This window comes from Myxine glutinosa, chromosome 1 (assembly GCF_964187855.1).
Source record: "Myxine glutinosa chromosome 1, kmMyxGlut1.1, whole genome shotgun sequence".
Lineage (NCBI taxonomy): Eukaryota > Metazoa > Chordata > Myxini > Myxiniformes > Myxinidae > Myxine > Myxine glutinosa.
In genome coordinates, this window is record NC_136261.1 from 402,176,863 (window position 1) to 402,194,877 (window position 18,015).

At 47.4% G+C, this 18,015-nt stretch overlaps 2 protein-coding genes across 2 annotated transcripts in view; one reads left to right on the forward strand and one right to left on the reverse strand.

Annotated features, from left to right (window-relative positions):
• Positions 1–5,798, reverse strand: part of LOC137417060 (uncharacterized) — an 83,050-nt gene extending 77,252 nt beyond the window's left edge. Inside the window, exon 1 of the mRNA XM_068102816.2 lies at positions 5,688–5,798. The gene's annotated coding sequence lies outside the window, so the exon portion shown is untranslated. The remainder of the gene's footprint in view (positions 1–5,687) is intronic.
• LOC144888214 (E3 ubiquitin/ISG15 ligase TRIM25-like) overlaps positions 1–18,015 on the forward strand; it is a 263,155-nt gene that overhangs the window by 35,545 nt on the left and 209,595 nt on the right. The window lies entirely within an intron of this gene.

Consider the following 18,015-nt stretch of genomic DNA (forward strand, 5'->3'; position numbering starts at 1 on the left):
GGGGACCATGGAGAGCCGGACGGGGCCGATCCTGGATGACCAAGCCGGCGCGTTTGGCCTGAACATCATCCTGCCCAACTCTGCAATCCCCGTGTGAGTGTGTCAGTCGGGCCCGTTGTCCTGGGGTATTAAGCATAAGACTGTCTAAGCTGCTCTGTGTCTCTTCGTCCTGAACTGTAAATACGTGCAATAATAATTGAACCAATTGTTCTTCCTTTCTTTCCAATTCGATAGTCTTTGTGATTTCGCCATTGACTAAGCGTGGTATGAATAAGATCGCTCCAATTGGTTTCCACTATCTATACCGGTGCAGATCACGTGTACGCACACCGCTCGGCGTATCACCATCACACTTGGTTCGTGCGAGGCTTATTCCCTCGCTTCCAGGGCAGCGCTAGTACTTAGGTACGAGCGAATTTGGTCCCAAAACCCTATTTGGTGCTGTCCGGAAGGGACGTAATAGGTCTCGGGTCATGCCAGGTCAGTAAAGTAAAGGGGACTAATCCCCCCTTGGTAGTGGGGAAGAAGGCCGGCGACAGATCCGCAACAATATCATTAAATCATGCACATCTTACCTTAAAGAAACCATATCTACCAACCAGCATGACCACACCACCTACCTCTGGATCAAACTGTATTTCGAATGTTCAAACTGTCACCTTCAACGGTTTTTTTGCATGCTGCCGTATCCTAGCAACCACTGATTCCTAGCAACATTGATTTGTCGTATTTAATTCTTATATTGTACTGTATTTACAGTACAATATAAGATGATGCATGGTGTTGGCTTAGCGGTTAGGGTGCCGGCTTGGGATCCTAGGATCCTGGGTTTGAATTCAGGTCATCGCTGAATCAACGACAGGGGGGTTGACTCAGCCTATCATCCTTCTGAGGTCGGCAAATCGAGTACCAGTTCACTGGTAATTCCCTGTGTGTCGCAAGAGGTGACCAACAGGGTTGGTGGCAGGAAGGGCATCCGGCTGTAAAATCTTGCTTCAAAAAGGGGATCACGGTGCCCGTAAAAGGCCAACCCGCCGCTCTGCAGGGAAAAATGGCCTCTAAAGGTGGTTCTTCTACTTCTTCTATTTACATAAAGATCTCATGAATAATATTTTTACTATTCGTTTTGTATTTTACCAATTCGATTTGGAGTCTTTTTGTGATATTAAAGAAAACTTGTTTTAATCTACCAACTGTAGCTCCCTGTGCTGGCATACGTCTGACTAGTTGTTGTAATTTAATGACCAGTTCAGAGCTGTGTGTGGTTGCTCTCACAGTCTGAATTATTTCACCTGCAACCGTACAATAAAATAGCTTTTTTAGGAATGTTGCTGTCTAAGAAAAGCATTCAGACAATGTGGAATGGAAAAGCATCTCGTTTATGAAATAATTTGGTGTGAAATTTATTATTATGGATATCAATTTGTAATTCTAAAAAGGAAACTGAAGTAGAAGTTTTGCTTTCCTTTTATAATTCAAGTTCTTTTGGATACACAGTGAATTCAGAAAGTATTCAGACCCCTTCACTTTTTCACATTTTGTTATGTTGCAGCCTTATGCTGAAATCGTTTAAATTCATTTTTTCCCTCATCAATCTACACTCAATACCCCATAATGACAAAGAGAAAACAGGATTTTAGAAAGTTTTGCAAAGTTATTAAAAAGAAAAAACTGAAATATCACATTGACATAAGTATTCACACCCTTTGCTATGACACTTGAAATTTAGCGCAGGTGCCTCCCATTTCTCTTGATCATCTTTGAGATGTTTCTACACCTTGATTGGAGTACACCTGTGGTAAATTCAATTGATTGGACATGATTTGGAAAGACACACACCTGTCTATATAAGGTCTCACAGCTGACAATGCATATCAGAGCAAAAACCAAGCCATGAGGTCGAAGGAACTGCCTGCAGAGCTCAGAGACAGGATTGTGTCGAAGCACAGATCTGCGGAAGCCTACAAAAAAAATATCTGCAGCATTGAAGGTTCCCAAGAGCACAGTGGCCTCCATAATTCGTACCGTTGCTAGTAATTCTTAAATGGAAGAGGTTTGGAACAACCAGGACTCTTCCTAGAGCTGGCCGCCCGGCCAAAATGAGCAATCGGGGGAGAAGGGCCTTGGTAATAGAGGTGACCAAGAACCCGATGGTCACTCTGGCTGAGCTCCAGAGATCCTGTGTGGAGTTGGGAGAAACTTCCAGAAGGACAACAATCACTGCAACACTCCACCGATCTGGGCTTTATGACAGATTGGCCAGTCGGAAGCCTCTCCTCAGTGAAAGACACATGTGAGCCCGCTTGGAGTTTGCAAAAAAGCACCTAAAGGACTCTCAGACTGTGAGAAACAAGATTCTGTGGTCTGATGAAACCAAGATTGAACTGTTTGGCTTCCGTCTGGCCACTGTTCTGGACCCAATCAAACTCGTACATGTGCAGAAACAAATTGGCAAAGAAAGGGCCCGGATCTGAACCCATGGGTATGCCCACTGTCTGCTGGAGTATCTTGTTGCCAAATGTAAAGAAACTATTGTTTCGCAGAAATCGAATACTTTATTTGAGTTTACTTTTTGAAAAACTACATGAATATTGATTATCCTTTACAGACCAGTGTGCTCTGTTTTGATATACATTAATGTATACTTTATTACCTCCTGCAAATGCTTTATCTACTGCTCTGTCCAATGCGGTTACCAGCTTGTCATGTGGAATGTTTGTGTACAATGTGGACAAATAAAAAGTTGAAAGCTATTTTGCCTTACCCTTGTTATTAATGTTGTGGACACTGTACCGGTTTGGAATTGTCAATGACCAGAAAGTTTTAATACCAGAATAAAACTTCACTTTTTCATGGTAGTTTTATAAAGCATTTATAGATCAGTTTCATTGCCGCTGTAATACTACCCGACAATGGTTTCAAACTACATTCTCTACTTGCGATGATGAAACTCATCTTAAAAGGGTGTTTGTGCATTTTTAAGATCCAGTAAATGAATGGTAATTTATGGCGTTTATCCGAAACTAACAGTCTTCTCACCTTTGAGTGATTTATTTGGTGTTGTATCAAGTCTGTTTTGTTATTAGTCCCCTACCGGTGTACACCGGAGGGGACTATAGGTTTGCAGTCCGTCCCTCCTTTCTGTCAGTCTGTCACGCAAAGAACAGCTTTCCGGACTTTTTTTTCCAAACTCTTAATGCTAATCATTTCAAACTTGGTACATGGTTTCCTCATGATAAGTTACAGATCAGGTTCGAACGTCACGACATTTCGATCATTTTTGACAAAGTTATGGCACTTTGAAATTTGGGAATTTCCCCAACAGTTTTCCGGACGACAGACTGCCGGTAGGGGACATGTATTGCAGCGCAATACTCAGAATGCTTGTTGTTACTTATTTTGTTACACACAAATTGCCTGGATTCAGACGGGGACGCACGCACGCACGCACACACACACACACACACACACACACACACACACACACACCTTTTTTCGACAAAACTATCTTAAGAAACAGAGAAGTTTGGTTTTTATTTTTTATTTAGTCCAATGTGTTAAGGGCTTGTAGGATTGTCTGCAAGTATACACTCACCTTAAACCTGTGCACGTTAAGCTGGCTGTCCAGTCTGCCAGCATTAATTCTTTGGAAAAATGCCAATTTGATTCATACAGCTGCATGAAGAAGTGAATGCATCATTGAGGAGTGAAGCTCATGAAGCTGTATGAAGAGTCTTGATATGCTAGATGTAGAGCACCCCTTTATATGAACTTTTCCAGAGCATTACTTGGTTCCTCTGAAGAACACAAGGGTAGTCCAGCAGGCACACGAGATTTTTTGAATGTCCCTTCTTATTTATAGTTTACCATATGGCACAATTCATATAAAGGGGCCTTTTCTATGCCGCTGGCATTTTTCCCAATAATATATATAAATACACATCAAGTGTATAGGTTGAAAATTGATGATTTACGTCACGTGACCTAAAACCGATTTCCCTCAAAAACAACCCACTTCCCGTTTCGCACGCCGCTGATGCAGTGCCCCCTGTTTCCGGGAGGCTGGTACTCATTTTGCCGACTTCAAAAGGACGAAGCGTTGACTCAACCCACTTGGTGTTATTTTAACGGCGTCACCCTCACATCTCAGACCAGCCACATTAACCATGAAGCCAACACCAGGATTAGTTTCACAAGTAACGAAGTAGAGCGTCACTCGGTATTGCACAAACCTCCCCCAGGATAAACAGGTAACGTTTTGTATCCAATGATAGACCGGATCTGCATTCGGACCTGAACCTAAACCGAATCAGCTTCTTCTTCTTCTCACATACCCATCTCATCCCCCAAGTTTCGCCATAATCCATCCACAACTCTTTGTCATATCGTGCGATGTATAATCATAATGTTCGCCCTATCTCCACATCGTGCTATGTATAATCATAATGTTCGCCCTCTCTCTCTCTCTATTAATAGCCGGCGAAGCCGGTGTTGTCAATGAACGCGTACGTATTATGTTGAAAACCTGATTATGCCTTGGCTCGAGAATTCCGAACGCAGTGGACGCAGCCATCTTGCGGATGCGGAAGTATGCATAACAAATTTAAAACGTTCATTCGGAGTTTCTTTCACCCGTCATCGTTTGATTCACAATCTTATGCACCTCCAATGTATTAATAAAATAATTTAAGACCAACATCGGCCCGCACGGGCCTGGTTATCTTCAACAAAACGCGTCACCAAACACCGGACCCAATGAGAGCCGAGCATTTGCAAAAATATTTCTAAAATGAAATCACTCAATGGTGGGCGCCGTCGACCGATGCGGAAGTTTGCATAAAACAATTGCGAAAGAGTTCAATAGGAGTTTGTTTCACCCGTCGTTCTTTGATTCACAATCTAATGAAACCTCTAATTAGTAATTAAAATACGTTAAGACCAACCTCGTTATCTTCAACGAAAATCGTCATCAAACACCAGAACCAATGAGATTCGAGCATTTGAAAAAATATTTTTTTTAAAGCTTATTACGCGTTTCGGAGGGTGAAAACGGCGTCAAATATTCTAACATTGACGAAGAATTATTTTTTAGAAATCTCGCGGCCGTATGGGATAGTTTTCCACAGCCAGAAATACGGTATAAGTGGTTTACATATTTAGTTTAGAAATACTGATAGTTTTTCACGGCCGGAAATATCCGAAGTTGAGACGGAATTCACCGAATTAATCACTGCAAGCTAACTTCTTCTGGTGGAGGAAGCCGCAGTGCCCGGAGAGAACCAGCCCTGACAGCGACTGAAGTTAGAAGACTACACACATACTGTGAAAACGTATGTTAAGCCCAGTTAAAATTTCTTGAAATAGGCCTTAAGCTAGCACATTGTATAGTTACTTCCTTAAGCTTCTTGTGACATTTATTGTATGCAGGTATTGGGGAGGACTGTCTGCTCTTCTCTTTTACCAAGTCTTACCAGGTACGGTACCTACTACACCTACCTACTACCAACTACCTAACCTACTGATGCCATAGTGATGGGTAAAATAGTGTCAAGAGGCTTTGGCTTCGCCGGCTCATTGCGGCTTTGCAGTCGGTACTAGTATTATTATTATGAAGAATCACTTCAAATGATCATTTTACAGAATATCTTTCTCAGTATTAATAATGAAATGAGAAACTCCGAACAAACCTTTTCCTCAGAAGATCCGACCCGATCACTGTTTCAGACGCTTGTGGAAAAGGACACGGAGCCGATTTCAGTTCAAGCAAGACGTGTTCCACGTACAGTACAGGAAGTGACGCCGGAGGAAATGGCCCTGACAGTACATACCCACTGTATTGCCATGCATGCCATAATCACCCATAAGGCGGTGTATGTGTTATGCTACAAGTTAACACCTGTAACATCGTCCCGTGACGTGTATGCTTGCATTGTACATTTGCATCATACATTGTATATTTGCATTATAACAGGTATCATCGAATCCAATAAATCCCAGTGAAATAATCAATGTAAAATCATATACGACACTATGTATGTGACGTAGCACTCAATTTGAGGTGGAAATTAAGAGATAATTAATTGATATTTCCCCCTTTTATAATTAAAATAATTAATTGATGTTCCCCGTTTTTTTTTTTGTTTTTTTTTTAAATATAATTTATTGATTTAAAATAAATGTGTCACTCCCCACGATGCCCACATGTACCTACATTCGTGTTGTGTTAAAAAGGATTCCTAAAACTTGTCACTTTTTACCAGGTAACAAAGTCGTTTTTAGCGCACCTGGACTTTAGTCTGGTAAACTTATCGATCGAGTAGTGTCCCCAGGTAAGTAAGTGAGGGAATGAGTGAGAGAGTGTGTCAGCAGTGATGGAGTGATGGTTCGTGGCACTCGGGACGGAGGTCAAAAATATCGCCCCCTGCAGGCACTATCGTTGTCAGAAATTCCTATTGAGGGGCCATATGAAGGAGCTTAAGCTTCCCCAGCAGGTTCAGCAGCAGAGCCCTGGTACCTGTTCAAAACTAGAATATATTTAGATATGATCTCCTGAGATGATCAGGCTTATTAACTGCAAAGAATCCAGAAAAATTCCTTTTTTCTAAACACGCGCCATGTTAAGGTGCATAGAGCATTTTAATAGGTCCTTCCATGGTATGGTATTCCTATTACAAAATACAACAACATACAACATGCATTTTAAAGGCCATTTTCCCTACTAGAGCGGGGGTTAGCCTTGCGGTCCCCATGACAATCTTCTCCATTTTGCCCTATTTTCTGCATCTCTCCTTGTTAACCCCCTTGCCCGCATTTCTTCTTCCACCATCTTTAGCCAAGTCTTTCTCGGTCTTCCCCGTCCTCTACTTCCTTCTACATTCATTTCCATCACTCTTCTCAACCAGTCACTTTCATCCTTCCTCAACACATGACCAAACCATCTCAACCTGTTCCTCTTCACAGCATCAATCACAGGCTCTATTCCCATCATCTTTCGCAATTCATCATTTGTCTTCCTCTCTCTCAACGATACTCCACACATCCGTCGAACCATTCGCATTTCCACCCTTTCCAGCCTTCGTTGCTGCTCTACGTTAATTACCGATGTCTCGCTCCCATAAATCATAACACTTCTCACACATGCAGCATACACCTTTCCCTTAAGCTTCAACGACACTCCCCTCCTCGTCAGCACGCCACTCAGTTCCCGAAACTTCTTCCATGCACATCTCACTCGAGCAACCGTTGCCGAGTCTGATCCACCTTCTCCATTCAGCATGTCTCCGAGGTAGCAAAATGTTTTCACACCTTCCAGCTTCACGCCGTCTCCAAGATCCAACTCAACATTTCCTCCATCTGCAGCTCCCTCTGTGCACACCTTACATTTGAATGTAGCTGCCACACTGGTTAATGACCCTCTCAGACCACTACATTATTGATGAACCCACTCAGCGCACATTGTACATTGAATGGAGTTCACTCCGACACCCTTCCTACACACAGCACAGGGCCACTTCCCAGTTCTTTCCACCTCACCACATGCTTTACCACTTGCCATCACCTTCGTCTTTCGGATATTCACCTTCAGACCTTTTGTCTCCATACATTCATGCCACTTGTTCATCTTTTGCTTCAGTCCATCCATACTTTCCGCAATCAACACCAGATCATCTGCATACACCAACTCCCACGGTAAACCCTCCTTTACGTTCTGAGCCAGCACCTCCATCACAGCTATAAATAGTAGTGGACATAGTACTGACCCCTGATGCACTCCCACCTTCACCTCAAACTCACCACTGTTCCCGTCCTTCGTCCTTACAGCTGTGCGCGCTCTTTTGTACATTGCCATCACTACACTGATCAACCATTCCTCCACTCCTAAACTTCCTCAATGCCCATGTCAATACTTTGCGTGGAACCCTATCGAATGCTTTCTCCAGATCAACAAACCCAAGAATCAACTTCTTCCTCTTCTCCATGTACTTCTCCTGCAACTGCCTCACAATGAAAAGCGCATCTGTCATTCCTCTTCTTGGCATCAATCCAAACTGCATTTCGTCGATCTTCACTTTCTTCCTTATCCTCCTCTCCAACACCCTTTCCAATACCTTCATTCCATGCTCCAATAACTTTATCGCTTGGTACGAGCCACACTCCAGAGGGTCACCTTTCCCCTTGTATAGAGGGACGAGGGTACTCAGTTCCCAATGCACTGGAATGCGGCCTTCTTTCACCGCCAGATTGCAGATCACTGTCATTCTCTTCACACCCCAACTTCCTGCTGCCTTCAACATATCTCCCACAACTCCCGTCGGCCCTCCCGCTTTTCTACCCTTCATTGCTTTTATCGCTTCCTCAACTTCCTTCTCAGTTATCTTCTCTGCCGGTCCTAAAACTGGGTTACTCTCTATGTTGCCATCCCATTCATTCTCTGTATTCAACAGCATTTCCATATATATTTTCCATCTTCCTTTAATTCCATCTGGGTCGACAACGATTTGTCCCACTTCATCCTTCAAGCAACTCACCCCCATCACATCACTCCTCTCTTTCGCTATCTGCTTTGCAATCCTGAATACTGCTTTCTGACCCTCTTCCGAATCCAAGCGTTCTCCGAACATTTTCCTACATGCCTCCTGCGCCTTTGCTACCTCTTTCTTTGCAGCCTTCCTGGCTGCCTTATAACTTTCATGCTCTGCTGTTTCTGCTCCCGTACCCTTCGCCTTCTGCCACTCCTTGAACTTCTTCCTCTTCTCGTCCATCCTCTTTCCAACTTCGTCATCCCACCACCATGTTTCCGAGTGCCTCGGTGGTCCTTTTGTCCATCCACATACCTCACCAACGGCTCCCAACAGACTAGCTTTCATTGACATCCAACCACTTTCAAGCTCAACCACATCATCCTCGACCCTACTCAGCCTCTCTTTTAATGCCCCCCTTACTATCACCTCTTTCAACCTCCACACCTTCATTCTCGGTTGGTACTTCATCCGCCGAGCTCTCCTCGCACCTTTCACCCTTATGTCGCAGACAACCAAGTGGTGCTGTGAAACAGCCTCCTCCCCCGGGATCACCTTTGTGTCCCGGAGGTGCCCCCTATCCAGTGCCGGATTAAGCCTCGGCTGGACCTAAGGCACATTTTGAAATTTTAGAGAATGGCCTGAACAATTTAAATTAGATCTCGGGCTCATGGAAATGGACCCCAGACAAAAGATGGCCTGATTCATGAACAAAATATTTAATACAAAAAAAGACAAATATTTAATGTGAAAAGAAACGACTTTCAAACTAGTTTAGTCTATACAATTTGCAGTGTATGAATATATGCATGACAAAACACGCACAGATTTGGTACTTTGCTTTACAGTATTACTAGACCTTAGATTGTAATGTTGTTTACAACTTTTTGTGGCCCGAATTTTTGGCTGGCCCTAAGGCACATGCTTTGTCTGCCTAATGGTTAATCCGGCTGTGCCCCTATCTCGCCTAGCACCATCAGGTAGTCAACGGTTGTCGTCGACCCACCTGACGTGTATGTAACAAGCTTATTATCCTCTTTCTGGAACTGAGTATTACAAATCAACAAATCAGCTGCATCAGCAAACTCCAAAATCCTTTCACCTTCTCCATTTCTCACACCATATCCGTAACCCCCATGAACTTTGTCAAAACCACCCATACTCCTTCTCACATGTCCATTTAGGTCTCCTCCTCCCACAACAACTTCCTCATCTTTCACGTCCTCCTCCCACAACAACTTCCTCATCTTTCACGTTTTCCATCAGCTTCTCTATCGCACACCAGAACTTGTCCTTCTCTTCATCGCTCCGACCAACCTGCAGAGCATATCCCGAGATGATGTTCACCAAGAGCTTTCCAATCATCATTTTCACCATCATCAACCTATCACTCACTCTGGTCACACTCACCACACTGTCTACAAACTCCTCAGAAAACAGGACACCAACACCATTCACACCCTCCAGGCACCCTTGCCACATAAACTTGTATTTCTGTCCCTGCCTACCTTTCACCATTCTCACACCACTTCCCTTCCATCTCGTCTCTTGCACACAACATATGTCCACTCTTCTTCTGACCAATACTTCCACCACTTCTCCTAATCTCTCTGTCATTGTCCCTACATTCCATGTCCCAAACCTCAGAAACCGATCTCCACTTCGGGTTGTACCCTGCCCATATCCTATTACAAAATGAACAACAAAAACAATGATAACATTGTAACAAAACATTTATTGAGACTAATAATATTAACAACAATAATAATATTCGGACAATTTGACAATAATAAAACGAACGTATAATCCCCGCCCTGGTCCAAGCAGACCTGGGCTTGGTGAAAGGTAAACTAATGCTGAAGCAGTACAGCAGGCAGGTATGCTACAAGGTAGTTAACAAAAATTACATCAAACATGCATGCAGCAAGGTGTGGTATTTCTATGCAGCATGGTGTGGTATTTCTATGCAGCATGGTGTGGTATTTCTATGCAGCAAGGTGTGGTATTTCTATGCAGCAAGGTGTGGTATTTCTATGCAGCAAGGTGTGGTATTTCTATGCAGCAAGGTGTGGTATTTCTATGCAGCAAGGTGTGGTATTTCTATGCAGCAAGGTGTGGTATTTCCATGCAGCAAGGTGTGGTATTTCTATGCAGCATGGTGTGGTATTTCTCTGCAGCAAGGTGTGGTATTTCTATGCAGCAAGGTGTGATATTTCTATGCAGCAAGGTGTGGTATTTCTATGCAGCAAGGTGTGGTATTTCTATGCAGCATGGTGTGGTATTTCTATGCAGCAAGGTGTGGTATTTCTATGCAGCAAGGTGTGGTATTTCTATGCAGCAAGGTGTGGTATTTCTATGCAGCATGGTGTGGTATTTCTATGTAGCATGGTGTGGTATTTCTATGCAGCAAGGTGTGGTATTTCTATGCAGCAAGGTGTGGTATTTCTATTCAGCAAGGTGTGGTATTTCTATGCAGCAAGGTGTATTTCTATGCAGCAAGGTGTGGTATTTCTATGCAGCAAGGTGTGGTATTTCTATGCAGCAAGGTGTGGTATTTCTATGCAGCAAGGTGTGTTATTTCTATGTGGCAAGGTGTGGTATTTATATGCAGCAAGGTGTGCTATTTCTATGCAGCAAGGTGTGGTATTTCTATGCAGCAAGGTGTGCTATTTCTATGCAGCAAGGTGTGGTATTTCTATGCAGCAAGGTGTGGTATTTCTATGCAGCAATGTGTGGTATTTCTATGCAGCAAGGTGTGGTATTTCTATGCAGCATGGTGTGGTATTACTATGCAGCAAGGTGTGCTATTTCTATGCAGCAAGGTGTGGTATTTCTATGCAGCAAGGTGTGGTATTTCTATGCAGCAAGGTGTGGTATTTCTATGCAGCAAGGTGTGGATTTCTATGCAGCAAGGTGTGGTATTTCTATGTGGCAAGGTGTGGTATTTCCATGCGGCAAGGTGTGGTATTTCTATGCGGCATGGTGTGGTATTTCTCTGCAGCAAGGTGTGGTATTTCTATGCAGCAAGGTGTGGTATTTCTATGCAGCAAGGTGTGGTATTTCTATGCAGCATGGTGTGGTATTTCTATGCAGCAAGGTGTGGTATTTCTATGCAGCAAGGTGTGGTATTTCTATGCAGCAAGGTGTGGTATTTCTATGCAGCAAGGTGTGGTATTTCTATGCAGCAAGGTGTGGTATTTCTATGCAGCATTGTGTGGTATTTCTATGCAGCAAGGTGTGGTATTTCTATGCAGCAAGGTGTGGTATTTCTATGCAGCAAGGTGTGGTATTTCTATGCAGCAAGGGGTGGTATTTCTATGCAGCATGGTGTGGTATTTCTATGCAGCAAGGGGTGGTATTTCTATGCAGCAAGGTGTGGTATTACTATGCAGCAAGGTGTGGTATTTCTATGCAGCAAGGTGTGGTATTTCTATGCAGCAAGGTGTGGTATTTCTATGCAGCAAGGTGTGGTATTTCTATGCAGCAAGGTGTGGTATTTCTATGCAGCAAGGTGTGGTATTTCCATGCAGCATGGTGTGGTATTTCTCTGCAGCAAGGCGTGGTATTTCTATGCAGCAAGGTGTGATATTTCTATGCAGCAAGGTGTGGTATTTCTATGCAGCAAGGTGTGGTATTTCTATGCAGCATGGTGTGGTATCTCTATGCAGCAAGGTGTGGTATTTCTATGCAGCAAGGTGTGGTATTTCTATGCAGCAAGGTGTGGTATTTCTATGCAGCATGGTGTGGTATTTCTATGCAGCAAGGTGTGGTATTTCTATGCAGCAAGGTGTGGTATTTCTATGCAGCAAGGTGTGGTATTTCTATGCAGCAAGGTGTGGTATTTCTATGCAGCAAGGTGTATTTCTATGCAGCAAGGTGTGGTATTTCTATGCAGCAAGGTGTGGTATTTCTATGGAGCAAGGTGTGTTATTTCTACGTGGCAAGGTGTGGTATTTCTATGCAGCAAGGTGTGGTATTTCTATGCAGCAAGGTGTGGTATTTCTATGCAGCAAGGTGTGGTATTTCTATGCAGCAAGGTGTGGTATTTCTATGCAGCAAGGTGTGCTATTTCTATGCAGCAAGGTGTGGTATTTCTATGCAGCAAGGTGTGGTATTTCTATGCAGCATGGTGTGGTATTTCTATGCAGCATGGTGTGGTATTTCTATGCAGCAAGGTGTGGTATTTCCATGCAGCAAGGTGTGGTATTTCTATGCAGCATGGTGTGGTATTTCTATGCAGCATGGTGTGGTATTTCTATGCAGCAAGGTGTATTTATATGCAGCAAGGTGTGGTATTTCTATGCAGCAAGGTGTGGTATTTCTATGCAGCAAGGTGTGGTATTTCTATGCAGCAAGGTGTGGTATTTCTATGCAGCAAGGTGTGGTATTTCTATGCAGCAAGGTGTGCTATTTCTATGCAGCAAGGTGTGGTATTTCTATGCAGCAAGGTGTGGTATTTCTATGCAGCATGGTGTGGTATTTCTATGCAGCATGGTGTGGTATTTCTATGCAGCAAGGTGTGGTATTTCCATGCAGCAAGGTGTGGTATTTCTATGCAGCATGGTGTGGTATTTCTATGCAGCATGGTGTGGTATTTCTATGCAGCAAGGTGTATTTATATGCAGCAAGGTGTGGTATTTCTATGCAGCAAGGTGTGGTATTTCTATGCAGCAAGGTGTGGTATTTCTATGCAGCAAGGTGTAGTATTTCTATGCAGCAAGGTGTGGTATTTCTATGCAGCAAGGTGTGTTATTTCTATGTGGCAAGGTGTGGTATTTCTATGCAGCAAGGTGTGGTATTTCTATGCAGCAAGGTGTGCTATTTCTATGCAGCATGGTGTGCTATTTCTATGCAGCAAGGTGTGCTATTTCTATGCAGCAAGGTGTGGTATTTCTATGCAGCAAGGTGTGGTATTTCTATGCAGCAAGGTGTGGTATTTCTATGCAGCATGGTGTGGTATTTCTATGCAGCAAGGTGTGGTATTTCTATGCAGCAAGGTGTGGTATTACTATGCAGCAAGGTGTGGTATTTCTATGCAGCAAGGTGTGGTATTTCTATGCAGCAAGGTGTGGTATTTCTATGCAGGAAGGTGTGGTATTTCTATGCAGCAAGGTGTGGTATTTCCATGCAGCAAGGTGTGGTATTTCTATGCAGCATGGTGTGGTATTTCTCTGCAGCAACGTGTGGCATTTCTATGCAGCAAGGTGTGATATTTCTATGCAGCAAGGTGTGGTATTTCTATGCAGCAAGGTGTGGTATTTCTATGCAGCATGGTGTGGTATTTCTCTGCAGCAACGTGTGGTATTTCTATGCAGCAAGGTGTGATATTTCTATGCAGCAAGGTGTGGTATTTCTATGCAGCAAGGTGTGGTATTTCTATGCAGCAAGGTGTGGTATTTCTATGCAGCATGGTGTGGTATTTCTATGCAGCATGGTGTGGTATTTCTATGCAGCAAGGTGTGGTATTTCTATGCAGCAAGGTGGTATTTCTATGCAGCAAGGTGTGGTATTTCTATGCAGCAAGGTGTGGTATTTCTATGCAGCAAGGTGTGGTATTTCTATGCAGCAAGGTGTGGTATTTGTATGCAGCAAGGTGTGGTATTTCTATGCAGCAAGGTGTGGTACTTCTATGCAGCAAGGTGTGGTACTTCTATGCAGCAAGGTGTGGTATTTCTATGCAGCAAGGTGTGGTATTTCTATGCAGCATGGTGTGGTATTTCTATGCAGCAAGGTGTGGTATTTCTCTGCAGCAAGGTGTGGTATTTCTATGCAGCATGGTGTGGTATTTCTATGGCCTAGAGACTGGAGCTGATGAGACAGAGCAGCAGAGGAAGGTAAGCAAGTTAAAGAACTCACTTCACACGTGATCCTGGCCTCATTGATTGGGACATAACACCTGAGATATCTCGATTTGATGGACGTAATTACAAAACAAACGCCCAACAGTTACACCGCTCCATCCCTTTTGGCCAATGGGCGATCTCCATGTTACTGAGTGCACATTAAGCCTCATCATACAAGATAAGAGATCTACGCAGAAGGCAGCAGCACCATAATACGGATTTATTTACTGTGCGAGGTGATAGAAATAGGAATGAGGAAAAAAGTTTATCCGGATGTAAAGGAGTTTGTAAACATCAACCTGAAACATTGACATGTAGCACGGAGTTTAAACTGTAAAACGTGGTTCTGAAAGTTGCTTCTCGTGATCTCACGAGGTCCTTGTATTATAATTTATATACAATACTGTGGCGGACACGATGGCTCGCTGGCGCAGAGACATAATTCCGCGCACCAGCGGGTGGCGGCCACGCCCCAAGTAGGGCGTGGCCTGGAGATATATACGCAGGCTCGCTGCCGCACGCACGTTAGTGCGGATGAGTGAGCAATGAATAAAGAGCTCGATAATAACCAAAGCGTTGTGGCCTACCTTTGTTCAACGTGTGTGCTCCCGCACCACACTGGTGACCTCCGACTGGTTCAAACATAGTTGAACCCCCGAACGCGCAATGGCCATCAACGCGATCAAGCTACCGGAGTTCTGGGAAGCGCAGGCCGACACCTGGTTTCTTTAAGCCGAGGCCCAATTCCAGCTCCGGGGCGTCACGGCGGATGACACAAGGTACTTCTACATGGTCGTTGCCCTTGGCTCCGGCACGGCCGCGCGCGTCGTGTCCTTCCTCCGGCACCCGGGACGAGGGCAAGTACGCGGCACTCAAGCAGCTGCTCCTCGATACGTTGGGCCTCCCAGAGGCCGACCGCACCGACCGTCTTTTGGACCTTCCCGCCCTTGGCGACACAGGCCCGTCCGCCCGCATGGATTACATGCTATCCCTGCTCGGCGACGGCCGCGCGGATTTCCTGTTCCGTGCTCTCTTCCTCCGCGCGCTGCCTGTACAGGTACGGCTCGCGTTGGCCGGGTCGATCATTACGGAACCGCGGGCCCTGGCCAGGGAGGCGGACAAGTACTTCGCAGCCCACGACGTGCGGCCGGCATATAGCACGGCCATCGTGGGTCCCGGCACCATGCACGGCACGTGTGGTTCGGATCCTTCCGAGCACGGCGTAGGTTTGGCGGATCGCCGCGTGGCATGGCATTCGGATCCTCCCGAATACGGCGTAGGTTTGGCGGATCGCCGCGAACGCATGGCGTTCGGTTCCTTCCGAGCGCGGCGTAGGTTTGGCGGATCCGTGCATGGCCGCCGCCACGCCCCGCCCACCACCGTCATCACAACCGGCGCGGCGACCACCACCGGGCCAGACCTGGTGCCATTTCCATGCCAGGTTCGGCCACAAGGCCAGGTCCTGTCGCCCGCCTTGTACTTTTGGCAGGTCGGGAAACGACCAGGCCGGCGCTCGCTTCCTGCCATGAGCATCGGCCATACTGGCAGCCTGTTGTTAATAACGGACACCTCCTCGGGTCGTCGCTTCCTGTGCGACACGGGAGCGCAGGTGAGCGTCCTCCCTGCTTCCGCGTCCGACCGGCAAGCTGCGGGCCGGGGCCCCGCTTTGCTTGCCGCCAACGGCATGCCCATCCGCACATTCGGGAAGCGTTGCCTCTCGCTGCGGTTCGGGGGGCAGCGCTTTCAGTGGTCGTTCGTTACCGCTAGTGTCCCCATGGGCCTACTCGGAGCGGACTTCCTCTGTGCGCATGGGCTGCTGGTGGACGTGAGGCACAGACGCCTTGTCCAGGCCGAAACCTTCAGCTCGCTCGCTTGCGCACTGAGCAGTTCGTTGAGCTGCTCCCTGGGCGGCTCACCGAGCGGCTCGCCAAGCGGCTGGCTGAGCGGTTAGGTTCCGGCAAGGTTGGTCTGCACGCTTCCGGCAGCGGACGAGTTCACCCGCCTCCTCGCCAGTTTCCCGGCCCTTACGCGGCCCACTTTCTCGGCGGTGGCCGTCAAGCACGGGGTGGAGCATCACATCCCCACCGTCGGGCCAACGGTCTACGCCCGGGTGCGCCGCCTCGACCCGGCGAAGCTCGCCGTGGCGCAGGGGGAGTTCGCCACGCTGGAGCGACTGGGCATCATCCGGCGCTCCAACAGCGCGTGGGCATCGCCGCTGCACATCGTGCCCAAGCCCGGCAGTGGGTGGCGGCCGTGCAGCGACTACCGCCGCCTCAACGATGCTACCACCCCCGACCGCTACCCGGTCCCTCACATCCAATACTTTTCTGCCCGGTTGGCGAACATGTCCCTCTTCTCCAAGGTGGACCTCATCCGCGGATACCACCAGGTCCCCGTCAGGCCGGAGGACATACCGAAGACGGCCGTCATTACACCATTCGGCCTCTTCGAGTTTCTGCGGATGCCCTTCGGGTTGAAGAATGCGGCCCAGGCATTCCAGCGGCTGATGAACAGCGTCTTGCGTGACTTGGATTTCGTTTACGTCTACCTGGACGACATCCTCATCGCAAGCGCGTCCCGTGAGGAGCACCCCCGCCATCTCCGCACGCTCTTCGAACGCCTGGACCGGCATGGCCTGATCGTCAACCCCGCCAAGTGCCGGTTCGGCGTCACCGAGATCGACTTTTTGGGGCACCGCGTCACCAGGCACGGGGCCATCCCCTTGCCGGCCAAGGTGGAGGCGGTCAGGGGTTTTCCGTGCCCCCGCACCATCAAGGGGCTCCAGGAGTTCCTGGGCATGGTGAACTTCTATCACCGTTTCCTGCCCCGCATTGCCCAGCTCCTGCGCCCCCTGCACGAGGCCTTCCTGGGGAAGCCGGGCAAAGGCGACGTTGCCTGGACCGAGCCGATGGACGCGGTGTTCGCAGGCGCGGTGCACGAGCAATGGGTGAAGGGGGCTTTGCAGCCGCTGGTGTTCTTTAGACGCCAGCCCCGCCCGCACGAACGGCGGTACAGTACCTTCGACCGCGAGCTGCTCGGGCTCCACCTGGCGGTCCGGCACTTCCACCATCTGCTCGAGGGCCGCTCGTTCGCGGCCTTCGTCGACCATAAGCCCCTGGTTTTCGCGATGGCCAAGGTCGCCGAGCCATGGTCGGCCCGCAGCAGCGTCACCTCTCGGCCGTGTCCGAGTACACGATGGACATCCGGTACGTCGCGGGGAAGGACAACCCAGTGGCGGATTGCCTTTCCCGGGCCCTCGCCCACGCGGTCCACCACGGGATCGACTATGCCCGGATGGCGGCGGACCAGTCCGCCGACCCCGCCGTCCAGGCTTTTCAGACCGCCGTCATGGGCCTCCGCGTCGCCGAGGTACCGTTCGATGGTGCGGGCGCGGCCCTCTTGTGCGACGTCTCCCTCGGCCGGCCTCGCCCCATCGTGCCCGCTGGCTGGCAGCGCCGGGTTTTTGACGCCATCCATGGCCTGTGCCACCCGGGCACGAAGGCCTCCCAAAAGCTGGTCGCCGACAAGTTCATCTGGCATGGCCTCCGGAAGGCCGTCCGCGATTGGGCCAGGACGTGCCTCGTGTGCCAGTGCGCGGAGGTCCACTGCCACAACCGGGCCCCGCTGGCCCCGTTTACGGTGCCCGAACGTCG